Source organism: Paramacrobiotus metropolitanus, unplaced genomic scaffold (assembly GCF_019649055.1).
Source record: "Paramacrobiotus metropolitanus isolate TYO unplaced genomic scaffold, Prichtersi_v1.0 Parri_scaffold0000163, whole genome shotgun sequence".
Classification (NCBI taxonomy): Eukaryota; Metazoa; Tardigrada; class Eutardigrada; order Parachela; family Macrobiotidae; genus Paramacrobiotus; species Paramacrobiotus metropolitanus.
Window position 1 is genome coordinate 149,248 of NW_026570383.1, and position 12,877 is coordinate 162,124.

General features: G+C 43.9%; 1 long non-coding RNA gene across 3 annotated transcripts; it reads right to left on the bottom strand.

Annotated features, from left to right (window-relative positions):
- Positions 1-5,601: 5,601 nt before the first annotated feature.
- Positions 5,602-8,970, bottom strand: LOC129600084 (uncharacterized). Of its 3 annotated transcripts, XR_008692015.1 has the most exons (5): positions 8,842-8,948; positions 6,563-6,838; positions 6,245-6,477; positions 6,083-6,165; positions 5,602-5,985 (listed from the first exon to the last, which is right to left on the bottom strand). It is a non-coding gene; the product is annotated as an uncharacterized LOC129600084 (long non-coding RNA). The 3 variants fall into 3 exon arrangements; XR_008692013.1 differs by having other exon boundaries at positions 5,602-6,165; XR_008692014.1 differs by lacking the exon at positions 6,563-6,838 and having other exon boundaries at positions 5,602-6,165; positions 8,842-8,970.
- Between the last annotated feature and the right edge of the window lie 3,907 nt (positions 8,971-12,877).

Below are 12,877 nucleotides of genomic sequence, written 5' to 3' on the forward strand. Positions count from 1 at the left end.
TGATCTCAACACTATCTGTTGTTCAAACGAAAATTCAATATGTTACTTGCATTTTCCGCGCCAATGTGAAACGGAAAACTTCCTAAGCCGTTACTCTAAGGAGAAAATATACTTGTATTAGTCAGCGTGTCACTGGTCAATGGTCAGTAACAATTCCCTCTATGAAATAAATGTACTGCCAGTATTACTGTTTGTGAAAAGGAAAGACAACCAGGCAGAGCTTTGCGAAAAATTGTCCCGCCTGTTACTTTGTCTGTGCATGCAAAGTAACATTTGACGTTGAACGCCTTCGAAAACATAACTGCAGACCGATACTGACCATTACCGATAACGTTTTCATTTCTTAGTGCACAGCACGTAGTGCAAACAATATTCTGCCAGCTTCTGGATTGCCCTCGTAGCTCTCGTAATCACTCGCTTCCCTGCTTCTAGAAACGGTTAGTTTAATGCGTTTAACTGAAGGCTGTGTTTTTCGCCTCGCGTGATATTTCGTGTTATGTACGACTATTGTACGTACATGAAATGTACTTACGCGATACTGTCCCTGTTTCTCCTGTTCTACGTTTCGGCTCATCCTAGCCACTTCCGGTTCCTTTTTCTCTTCGCCTAGATACGATTCCTGTTTTCCTAAGTTTTAAATACTGTTTTAACAATACTGTTTTGCAATGTGACCGGCTTGTGCTAAAAAAAGAGACAGAGAGTTTTAGTTACGATTCAGACGAGCTACAGATACAACAACACACGAGTAGCGATTCTACCGTTCTGTACTACCTATACGTTCTCCGTTCTACATCAGTAAATACATTATGTTTCGGAAAGCTCAACGAATTTACAATCATCGGTCATTATCGTTGCCAACTTGCCGGTTGCTGATGAGCAACATTGCCTAATTTCCCAGCAGCGTAACGACAAAACAGAAGTGACTTTGTACCAAATACGGGTATCTTTTACAATCGGTGAGCGCTCCTGTGACAAGTTATTTACTGACAGAGAGCGTGAAGCATAACATATTAAACAGGGCTAGATCGTTCTTGTCCAAGCAATACCGTTCTTGTCCAAGCGTCATCCGTGAATAGAAATGCCCATCCAGCGCGACTGTCGATGGAAACGGATCTGCTCCTCGATAGTCGATACTGTACACTTGTCACGTCTTTAGCTAAACGGCATAATATTTTATTATGTCCGCTGAGCACGCCACGGTCTTTTGTTCCGTGTCCGTGGAGTGGTCCTTTTGAAGATGTCAAACTCAACAACAGCTATAGTGACCTTTATTGCCGATGTCTCCAGCGATTCGCCCCTGAATGTTGTCTTATTTGAAATCGGTTCGGGAGGCAACCGTACACAATGCAGCACCAGGATCGAGAAAACACCGTATTACGGGCTCAGCATTTCGAAGTATTTTAGACTAGCGCTTCCACACGTTAGAAAAAACGAACTAGAAATCGTGATGCACTGATGGCAGCGTTACTGGGATAAGCAAAACGCAGATGTATTTTTGAGCGCGCGTACGCTGCGTGAATTCCCGGCGGCGACGTTGCCGTGGATGCATTTAGCGCGTTTCAGGTTCTACGTCAAACCAGAAGTCGGTTTTTATCAGCAGCCAACTTGTTTTTAACTGTTTGGATATACAACCGAATGTACCATGTGACTGTGGACGGCCTGGCGGTTGGTGGTTCTTAACATGTTATAACGCCTTACTGAGTGCATCGGAGCCACTGGACTGCGCCTTTAACCAGACAATTTCCGTTGCACATCGGGTGAATTTATCCAGTGATGCATCACTTCTTTGTACCGTGTTTCTGCTGCAACTCTGCACATCTTTCACCGAAGGAAAATGGCAAAGTTGCGTAATACCCTGGTTGGTCGGTCTCTCTTGCATATCACGGGTGATTGCGGTAAGTAGACGATGCTACCTAGAATCAACAAAAAAGTGCACACGGATGCCGACATCATCAAGAAATAGACTTAGGACCGGCCGGCCGGAGTTTCAGTGCGCCGCACCCAAGGCTTGCCCACCTGCTGGCTGTTGGCTACGACCTTAAGTTCAAGCAAATTAACATCAAAAATGAAGTCGTACTCCGCAAGTTGAAGTCGTACGGCTTCCTCTTTCACAGTGCCTTGCTAATTAAGCATATGATATACTTCAAGTTTAGAGAACAGCGTCATAAAAACAACATCAACAAATCAAATGAAAAAGCGATCCGAGTTCGAGCGTGAGGGGACGGTGGCCAACTAACCAACTAACCTTACGCAGAAACAAAAACGAAGTAGATCGGGACTCGTCATTTCGAATAAACAACGTTTTCCCGATTTCTTTAAACACAACAATGGTACCGTCACACTATGTACCAAAAGAAATTCACACGCCAAAGGAACGAAAAATGATATCTGTCCAAAATGGTGCGGTACTTGTTCTTCTTTTTCGTGAAGGCCTGTTCGGCGGCTGCTTCTGCTAATAGGGACGTAGCATCTACGTACGTGTCGCACCTCGTATCGCGGCAGGTAATGCCCCACACAATCGGTAGTCCTCGGAACCATTTTGGAACCATTTGATATACTTGATTCTTCAGCTTTTATATGCTTGTGTTAAGATGGTATGCTTTAAGGTGGTATGCGATGCGACATGTAAAATACTAGAGACCAAACTTAATGGCAGAATGAAAAGATACATTTTAGGTCTCGAAAAAGAACATCTGGGTAGATTTTAAGCAAGTGACTTGCTGAAAATGCTGTTCTAGAATTGTTACGCTTCTTCAGCTGTTACTCCGGCTACCATACCTATGCACAAACTGCCGCTCTACAGGCATTAGAAGCACAGTAGTACAGACATTCAGTGTGTTTGTTACATCAGATAATTTTGTACATACACAAATATACTGAAGTACACATATTTTTTGAAAATTTATTAAATTATTTATTTAAATATCTATATGACTATCTAAATAATGTATTTTATATCCACCCGAAGTGTTCAGCTGATCGAATATTTGAACTTTTCGTAATTTAACCTTACAATTTTAAAAGGTACCGGTATCATCCGTTTTTAAAATTATCTCGGGCACCCCCTAAATTCTCTCCTGCGTAGCCACTACATAGTGGTTTATAATATCCTACCCAAGAAAAGCAGCGAAAGCTTATTGTATAGCTAATAAAGTTTGAGGAGTGAAAATCGTAGGGAACATCAGTTTCGGGTCTTGGCCATGTACTGTCAGAGCGACTGCTGTGGTAACTACAATCAGAAGTTATTACTTGACAAGTTGATAGTGTTCTACACCTCACAGAGTCCACTTTCCAGATGACAAATTGAGTCACATTATTAGCTGTCGTTGTGGGGTACGCCGTGCATCCGATTTTCGTCGCGCTGACACATCGCGACGAAAACAGGATACCCCGGCCGTCCCCAACCGGATAACAGGACCACAAACTGCCTGCACCGAACTGGACATGTGTCGAAAGCCGGATTTAACTTCAAGCCCGCTCTGGATACATGTCCAGTACACTTGCTGACGAAAGCAATTTCCGCTGTTGCAACCACAAAACTTTCGGTCACCGCTAAACGCTTTAGTGCTGGTTGCTAATAGAGTAAAAGATGGCGTTGCAGATTGCAACAGCACAGAGGATGATAAGATGAGATTGTCGGGAATGCCGAACCTTCCGGTTGGCAACAATACAGGATTAACAGCGGCATGGCAAGTCCACATCAAATGAGCAGAAGACCGCAGCGTAGAATGAGAACCACCATTGTTTACTGTGCCTGGCTTACTTAAGAACCGCAGTAGCAGAAGCCACTGTGTTTATTAAGTAAGCCTGGTAGGTCGTTCGGCAAAATCTGATGCGTTAAACAACGGCAACTTGAATTTTCGTAGCCATGTTTCTGTTGTCTCGATAGAGAGCTGATGCACTGCTTTTGCGATGGCTAGAAGCGATTGATGCGAGCAGACTAACAGATCAGTTTAAAATAACCTGTTTCGCGTTTTACTATTGCTCATACAATATGTACGAGTGCTAGGTGTAAATGTATTCTGTACATTTTGAGCTATTTTAGAGATATTTTCGATACGAGCAATCAAAGCCAGTTGGAGTTTCGGCAAAGAAACCTGCTTGACAACATTTTCTCTGCTCTCCTATCCGGCATACTGAGACGGCCACTGAGACAGTTTGGACTTTGGACTTCTCGATTTTACTGTCGCGCTAGAACATATTCAACACAGGTCCGTGCTGCAATTTTTTACGGATTCTAGACTCGTGCTGCCCGGTACGGAGTGGCCGTTGGTTTCTCCTTAGCTTGGCGATCCCCTGGTCCAAGCAGAGAGCCATAGATAAAAACTGCTGAGTAATTCAGCAGGCACATTTCATATGCTCGAACGAATTACGTATCCTGCACATTACGCTCTTGCTCTTCATATTGTGACCTTTCTTTGGGTACTGTAAATATCTGAAATTGGGATCGCCGAAACGTTCCGACCATCTTGTTGGACTCCGCTTTGATCCGATTAGGGAAGCCTGGTTCTGTCTGCTCGTTTTCGTTTTTGTTAAAACTTTAAAGCAAGGATTTGTTTCTTTTGCTGCGTCATCGTATTCGTATAGTATACAAAGTGACTGTACATGCACCGTACGTTGTACGTACGATATTGTACGATGCAGGCAGCGCAATTAGACTGGGGAAATGCAAGCTTATTACTCACGGGATTCACGGCGCAGCCACAGATGTAACCGCATCAATATTGCAATAATTGTTATTGCTCATGCGCATGCGCATAATCACGGTCTCCTTATTTGATTTGCCATGTAGTTAAAACGCTGCTTTGATAAAGCGAAAAAATGTACATCAAGCTTCCCTAACGATAGTTTTGAAAAAAACGATAGATAGATAAAAAAACGATAAAACGATCCCTAACGATAGTTTTGAAAACTGCCGACTTTTACTACAAGCAGCTGATAGTGAAAGCGTAACTAGGGAAATGCACCGATTGGTTCATTGGCAAACCGGAGCGCAGCTCCGGCCAATGAACAAATGAACCTTTAAATTTTGGAATAATCTAAATCAGTTTATACCAGCGCAGGCTTATTGTTCGAAATGAGCTTTTGCCGAATTAAATACAATACACCTTGGACAATACAATCTGGAAAGGCTTTGCTACCACAGTATGAAATTAAATACAAAATGAAGGAGCGTTCCGAAAGATTTGTCCCTATTATTCATCTTCCTTCATTGTTATAGTAATGCCAAGGTGCCGGCTTACTCTCGTGGTTTTGTACTCCAGAAAGGGCACATTGCTGACATTTGCTGTGTAGTGTGTACTGCATTGGTAGTATAATTTTTAAATGTATTGACATGCTAAGCGGAAGTCGCACCGCGACAACCGCACTAGATGACCAAACCTACTCAATCGGTAGAGTGGGAATATGCTCTGGACTCCGTAAGTGGTACTACTGCCTACTTCCGCTAGGTACGAGCGGATTGCTATGCCTAACGAAAGTTACCGAAACCGAAACACTCAGGAACTTCCCAAATGTTTAATCACCAAACTGAACGAACAAACAAACAGAACAGAACAAGATATGAACTTCCTTCTAACCTAGAGTCACACGACCTTTCAGCTAGAAACAAGCTCACAGATTTATGTGAAGTTAGAAATTTCAGACTCATTCGTTAAACCAGAATCATGGATGAAATTAGCGATCAAAATGCGTTAGATAAGAACAGCAAGTCATACGTAACGGAACAGACAACACGTACGTCATAACACATACGTAATACGCGCAAGCCACGCATAGCGCGTTAGTATTCTTATCGTTTTCGATACGTAAGCTACGGAGGTATATCTGTAGTCCTGCAATCCGGACTGGCACCGTTACACCTTATGGTTGTCCCTTTACTTTATCAGCCATCCTAGCCTTCTTGTCGCTTTAACGTTACTGTAATCAGGTCAAGGTGTTGACCGTATTTTGCGCTCTGCGGACATTCCTGCCGACTTTCCATGGCTGCATATACCGCGTTTCCTTAATACCGCTTTGCAAGTTTCAAGTTCAACCGGAAGTCGTTTCCGGTCGGCGGTAAGTCCACTTACACCATACTTACAGTTAGATGTTCTAGAAGTCAGATATCCTGACATACCGCCACGCTAGGCCGTTTCACTGTAGATGGTCTCTCGGTATTTTATCCTGTACATGTACAGGAACTGGACAGTCACGGGTGGCATCAGCGGAAAACAGACAACTCATAACTGCCTTTTAAACTCACCTGGCCAAAGTTTGGAACACCAACACCGTGCCCTTGACCCGGCAAATCTGTTTCTGCTCAAAATGAGCACTAAGAGTGCAGCCGTGCAAAGCAGATTAGCTGATACAACCAACATCACTTGATATCGCAGTCCGCCGAGCATAAACGACTATGCCACTTCCCGATGCACATGCCGGAAACACATCAACATTAAAGTATGGCGACGCCAGTGGGCCGGAGTGACTGATTCATCACTAAGGAATTCAGAAATAATAAAGCGCCCACTCAACTTAAGCGCATGCCAAAGTGTTCTGTGCAGTGTACTCCATATATACATACCTGCAAAAAAGTGCAAACCTGTTATTCATAACGCTTTGTTAGACGTGTGTTACGTTCCAATAGCCAGCACAACCTCCGTGCACGTTTCCTGAACATTTTCATTACTGCTGCAGTGGTACTTAAAACTTCAGAATTGGTTGTCGCATGCCGGATCTGAACCATTTCCGCTCCCTTCGACATCGCCTCAACAACAATACCAACAACAGCGACAGCGGTTCCGTGAAAGAAGCTGTCTGCATGGATGCGCATCTACAGATGCGTGTCATCCAGTAAAAGCTGCCAGTTCAGTACCGGTTGATGTCGCTATCTGGATTTGTCGCTTTCTCAAAATGAAACGAAAAAGCGATGAACGCAAACGGTCAAAACTGTCTCTATATACGATTAGATTCCCATAGTATTAATCATAAAATAAATAATACAAATACCCCACGCCGGCCCACGGAACCTCTTCTTAGGGTAACTTTTCTCTCATAAAATCAAACCAAAAAAAGTACTAAGAAAATGCACCGAACTGTGCATTGGTAGACCGGAGCGCAGCTCTTATTAGGGTTGAATACTGAAAGTGTCTGTAACGGCTAATTTTGGAAAAGTTTGTTTTTGAATGTGCAGAACAGAAAATAACATAGCAGATGCAGTGTGGTAGCATATCCGAATATGCATGTGTTACCGACCAAAACTTTCGGACGTCAAAGACATCCAGTGGACGTTTTAGTCGGTAAATCGACAAAAACTTATGTGGTCAAAAGCACGTCACCCAAAGTGGTCCGTAACTGGCAGAGGGGTATAGAATTTTTGCTCCGTGCACCCGCATGCCAAACAAAGCTGGAACCCGTTAGCCAAAATACCTACCAGGTTAAAGCATGAAAAAGCACGATTTCTGGGCAATCTTTGACCTTTTAAAAACCACAGCAACCATGGCTAGCGTTGCACCTAAAATTCAGCACAAAGGCAGAAAGAAATATTTAGAGTGGGAGTGTTGAAATTTTTGGCTGGTAAGGGAGGCGTGATCTCGAGTGTTAGAGTATCAGGCGTCCGGTATGAGGCGTCATCGTCATCGTCATCGTCAGGCGTCCGGTATGAGGGCGGTTGTGCACCCCAATATTTCGACGTACTGTACATATATGTTTTCTATACAGACTGCCGTTCAATTTACTAATACAGTGAGGTCACCATTGTCGAAGAGGTAGTTACCATTACACTTCGACAATTATGTGGCTCGGATACCCTTCGACAGCAGTGCCAGACAACTGACCACTAAAGAATGCTATTCCCCATTCCGTACGCTGAATGGCACATCCCGGTAATAAATTCCCTCATATCAAAGCTTAAGCTGAGTCGGCCAAACCTTTTCTTGTAAATTTAGCAGTTTACCGTCTCGATAACACCATAATACACTGGCGGCATGTAGAAGGCCGCAGATTAACCTGAAAAATCAGCTTATCTGAAATGTGCCGGACCTGGGTATCACCATTAGGGCCAAGGGTTGCCAGTGCCACTTCGGTGTTGTTGGCATGGGGTATACGGCAGCAAAACATTTTTCCGAGACGGGGAATCGGAGTGCGATTGTTGCCGGTCACATGCGTACACACGGGCATGCCGCGAAGCAAATGCTTGCAGCGAGGCGCAGAGGCCATTGCGCGGTTGTTCACTTTTTCAGCGGGCCGCATTTTGGGGAAAAATTGCAGAATTTTGACTGTATGCAAAAATCAGATACTGGTGTTACGAATGCCTTGGCAAGCTGGCGGCAGTCTTTGGTAGTTTTAGAAAACAGTGGCCTGTGGTTGCAGTAGCTAAAATATGCTGTGATGGATTGCCAGTAGCCACTCGATCATCACAACAGACATGTCCGCTTTTGGGTTTAAAAAAGCTTTATTTTTATGTATTTGGGATGTCGATGCATGTCGTCGCATTCATGACCTATGGCGTAGTTCGATGCTTCTCAATACAGCAGTGTATATTTGCAAACAGCGTACATCCACTCCTAATCCGTACTCGCCAGGGACGTCATCGAGCAAAACTATTTCGTCATTTTTTACTTCCGCGTATGACGTCATCGTTACTTCCGTAACAAACAGACAGACAGACACTTTTTCATTTCGCCTTAGAGGACCTTCGCTGCGCTCCGGTCGATAAAATTTTCAAAATTAACAAAAAAAATTTTCCAATAGCCTGGTTTGCCCAACGGTTTTCACCTGAGGGTAATGAGTCTCCGTAATGGAGTCTGGCTACTGTAGTACGATAATACTAATAATAATAATAATAATAATAATAGGGGTTACCAAAGCGCGTCCACTTTCCACCATCCCACTATTGCACTGGCGGTGACGTGAGGCTACTCCACCGTTTAAGACCAGTAAGTTTCCACCGGAAACTCGCCGACCTTGAACCGAGAACTGGCCAAACGCACACGCAGATACATCCAGGAAGATAACGCCGCAGTCCAGATCGCTGGTCATTAATTGCATCTTCCACTCTAAAGCAAAAACGTTGCGCTGCATGCGTAACTGCCGTAATACTTGTTTATAAGGAAGCGAAAATCCACCATACAGTGCAGCAGCAAGCATCGTATTAAATCGGCTAGAAGATTACATACTTCTATAGAAGTATCTGCAGTAAAATTCAGCTGAGTTATGATCATAAATCAACACACGTAATTATTTCGGACCAAATTCAACAGGTTTCTTAGCAGTATATAGGGGGCAAAAGTAAACGTGTTCCACCGTTCCCCTTTACTGTTGCCGTCACCCTGCTGGAGTGACGTTATGGCTGAACATGGCGCTTATGTACCGCGCCAGATTTAGCCATATGTATTGCCGTAACGTCACACTCCAGGCGGGTGACAGCAGCAGTACAGGGGAACGGTGGAACACGTTTACTTTCGCCCCTTATATACGCACATGTGTATAGCAGTTGATTACCTGTCGCAATAGCGCACAATAGCCTATGTACAACAGTAATCTACCTAGGCAGGAGACTAGGGCGACATCTACGCCAGCCCCAACACCTTGCTCCCGCCGCGGAAACCCCTGCCCAAACGCAGCTACTCGTGCCGATCCACTGCACCGACCCCGGACACCCCCCGAAACCAGGCAGGTCCTGAGCGGCACCAGCAGCGACTGCATGAACATCCACCCCTGTCTCCGCGCCCTCCGCCTGCCCCTCCCGGAACAGCAGCGCCTGGTCGTCGTCTTGCGCCATCCGGAGCCATACTCCCCCCTGGGGAGCTCCACCGGCGGTGCTTCCTGGAGGACCCTCCCGCCGGCGACTACGACCGCGACCAGCTGCACGAGACCATCCAGCGCCTTCGCTCGCATTCCTAAGAGCACCAGGACGAGGGTATCTGCGCGGAATAGATATTACTGGAAAAATAAAACGGGTCAAATTTTTCTCAGCGGTTACGGCGTGGGAAAATATGCCGCTGGGCAAACGAAGATAGATGCATTTACAATTTTACGTCACTGGCCATTGCTTAGCTGCTCGTCGATTTGTACAGTTAAGGGAAAACGAAGAATAACCTACGTAGTACGCACATATTGCAATTATTTAGGGATGGCAAGACTTCACCAGACTTCACTTCACTAAACTAAAACTTCGTCAAAACTTTTAGTCACTAAAATTCACTTCACTAAAAGTCCAAGTGACCAAAATTCACTTAACTAAAAGTTTTAGTCGTTAACCGTCGTTAACATTGACTAAATATTAAATATTTGTTTTTACAAAAATCATTGTGTGGTAGAAAGTTTCATGAGGAATCAAACAGTTTTTATATAGAAACAAGAAACTGCATTGTAAAATCCGTCCGGAAAACTGAATATACCACGCGGTTTTGGTACAGCCGGGCTAAAATCAGCGACTTTTGGACCGGTTAGACCAATCTTTCGATGGCAAGCGCCTCAAAATTCTACTTTTTTCCCGTTTTAGAGCTTCTGATGAGTCAGCTTCAGGAAATCGGTTAACCATCACTTCACCAAAACTTTTAGTGACTAAATTCGACTTCACCAAAGTTTTTAGTCACCAAAATTCACTAAACTAAAATCTTTAGTTTCGCAAATTTTAGTGACGGTTAACCACTAATTAGTTTACTAAAAAAATTTTGCCATCCCTACAATTATTATGTACCTCAAGTCATTTTCAGTTATGACTGAGGGGCTTGTCGTTGATGCGAGAATGCTTCGCAATCTGAAGGCAAAACGGTCCCCCCCGAAATTCGTTAACATCGGACTGTGCATCGACCAATCTCTCGATCATGCGTTCAATCGAGATCCTGTACGTAAATAGCTTACCCATTTTCTCCGAGCACAACGCCACGGCGCTGGAGGGTTAAGGTCAAGGTTACGGCGCTGCCCTTCCCAACTTTGGCAGTCAGGTGGTTGTCGACCACATGTTGGCTGTGGTCTGTGGATAACATGTGGTTTTGAGGAACACTTGAGAAAGAAACGTTGGCAAAACGGCAGACGTGCCTATATTAAGGCTGGCTTTTTCATCCGCTGTCAACAGAGGCAAACTAAGAAAACAACTCTTCCGAACCGGGACCGTTTCCACTTCCCATTTATATTTTATGAAGCGTTTCTGCTGTCAAACGACTCATAATCAGTGGAACAGTAGCGACAGCTACAGTCAGGGTTTTGATGGTTGTCAGTGCAGCAATCCAGGAATATGCTACGATGACCTTCCAGTAATATTTGCCTGGTTCTCTCGGATTAATGGCCCACAACGGACTTATTCCCCAGATTTTGAGGATCACTTCCCAGCAGTTAATGGCGATATTGAGAAACTTGCTGATAACCTTCGGTGGAGGCATCTTATCGTCTTCCGAAGCCATGTTTAACCAGTCTTCCTAACTGCGACCGCTGCACTATCCCAAGCTGTTTCCACGAAACTGACGTGTAGCCGCGTTTTTGCTGTGATAATAGTACTGCTTGTCTAAACATGGAGACGCTATGTAATTCACAGTCTGCGCCTTGTCAAGGAAGGACAACCTTTGTTGGTTAGTCAGCGTGCTAAAGTAAATGTATATTTAAGCTTTTACTTTTAGTCATGACAGTAAAAATGATTAGGGAATTCGGCGCCGGTTGAATTTACCGGGTACCTGCTCAGTGAATTTAAAACTCTATAGCGGTATACTCTAGAGATTTTCAGTTACCGGAAGGTTCCATACTAACAAAATTAGCTCAAGGTCATTAAAAGTACGTATGCTAAGCCATGTTGGTTATGATAACCGTAACGCGCTGAGACGGATCCAGATAGCGACATACTTTGATATGAGTAAGAAGCTGATGACTTAAAAAGGTAATGTACTCGAAACAACCGTAGCTTTTACTTAATAACAGCCGATTGATTAATCTTCTGATCTCGTAGAGTTAATACAAAAGTCTCGGCTTCGTAACTCAGCCGATAGCAGCAAAATACAGTTTTTTTTTGTATAAATTGATTGATTTCTGAAACGAAACAATTTTGAAGATGATATTGCAAGCTTAAAATGATATTACATGTATGTTTCTTTTCTGAGCACGTCGAACGTCGCACAATTTCTTGATAGTTTACTCCTTTATTGAAGAGGTTCGTGTTTGCAGGTGCTTTGATTGCCGCATTTACGGTACCCACATGTCAAGACCATAAATACAATTTCATTTAAGCAAAGGTCACTGCCCGCTGGTAGTGGTAATATTTGTTGCGCTTCGGCAGCCGGAAGATCCTTCATAGTTCGCTTCTTTCAGTTGAAGGACGAAGGTGCCGTAAGAAAACAGAACACCCAGTATCTGCAGGTCAGGTACATAATGAAGTTATTAAATATGCAGATGATATTGCCTTTACGATGGAAATAAAAAATAATCATTCAGTGTCACCACTACACTCGTACGTACCAGGAATGTACTTGTAAGCATTACGCAACATGCATGTTTACCGTTGCGAGAAACGACCGATCAACGAGGACAACGCCTGCCAGGGAAAACCCGGCAGGATTTGCTATGGTCCAGTACAAGTTTGTAAACATTTTCATGGATCGTTCCGCGTTGGCTTCCCGATTGGTTAACACTCGGAGTTCCTTTGCAAGATTAGCCTATAATAAATACGTCACCGCAACTGTACATTACTGTACAATTGACGTAGAAAGTAAGAACTTACGTTTTCCTGAACATGAATCATAGCAAAAGCAATGACAAGCGTAAACACGATCAAAATCAATGTGTTGTAAATCTGAATTCCCCTTGCGATTTGAATGGATGCCGCTGTCGTATTGGCAAAATTATTGATGGTCCACACAAGGAATACGACCGACTGGAGGAACAGCAAGAGCAAAAATGTGCCCATGTG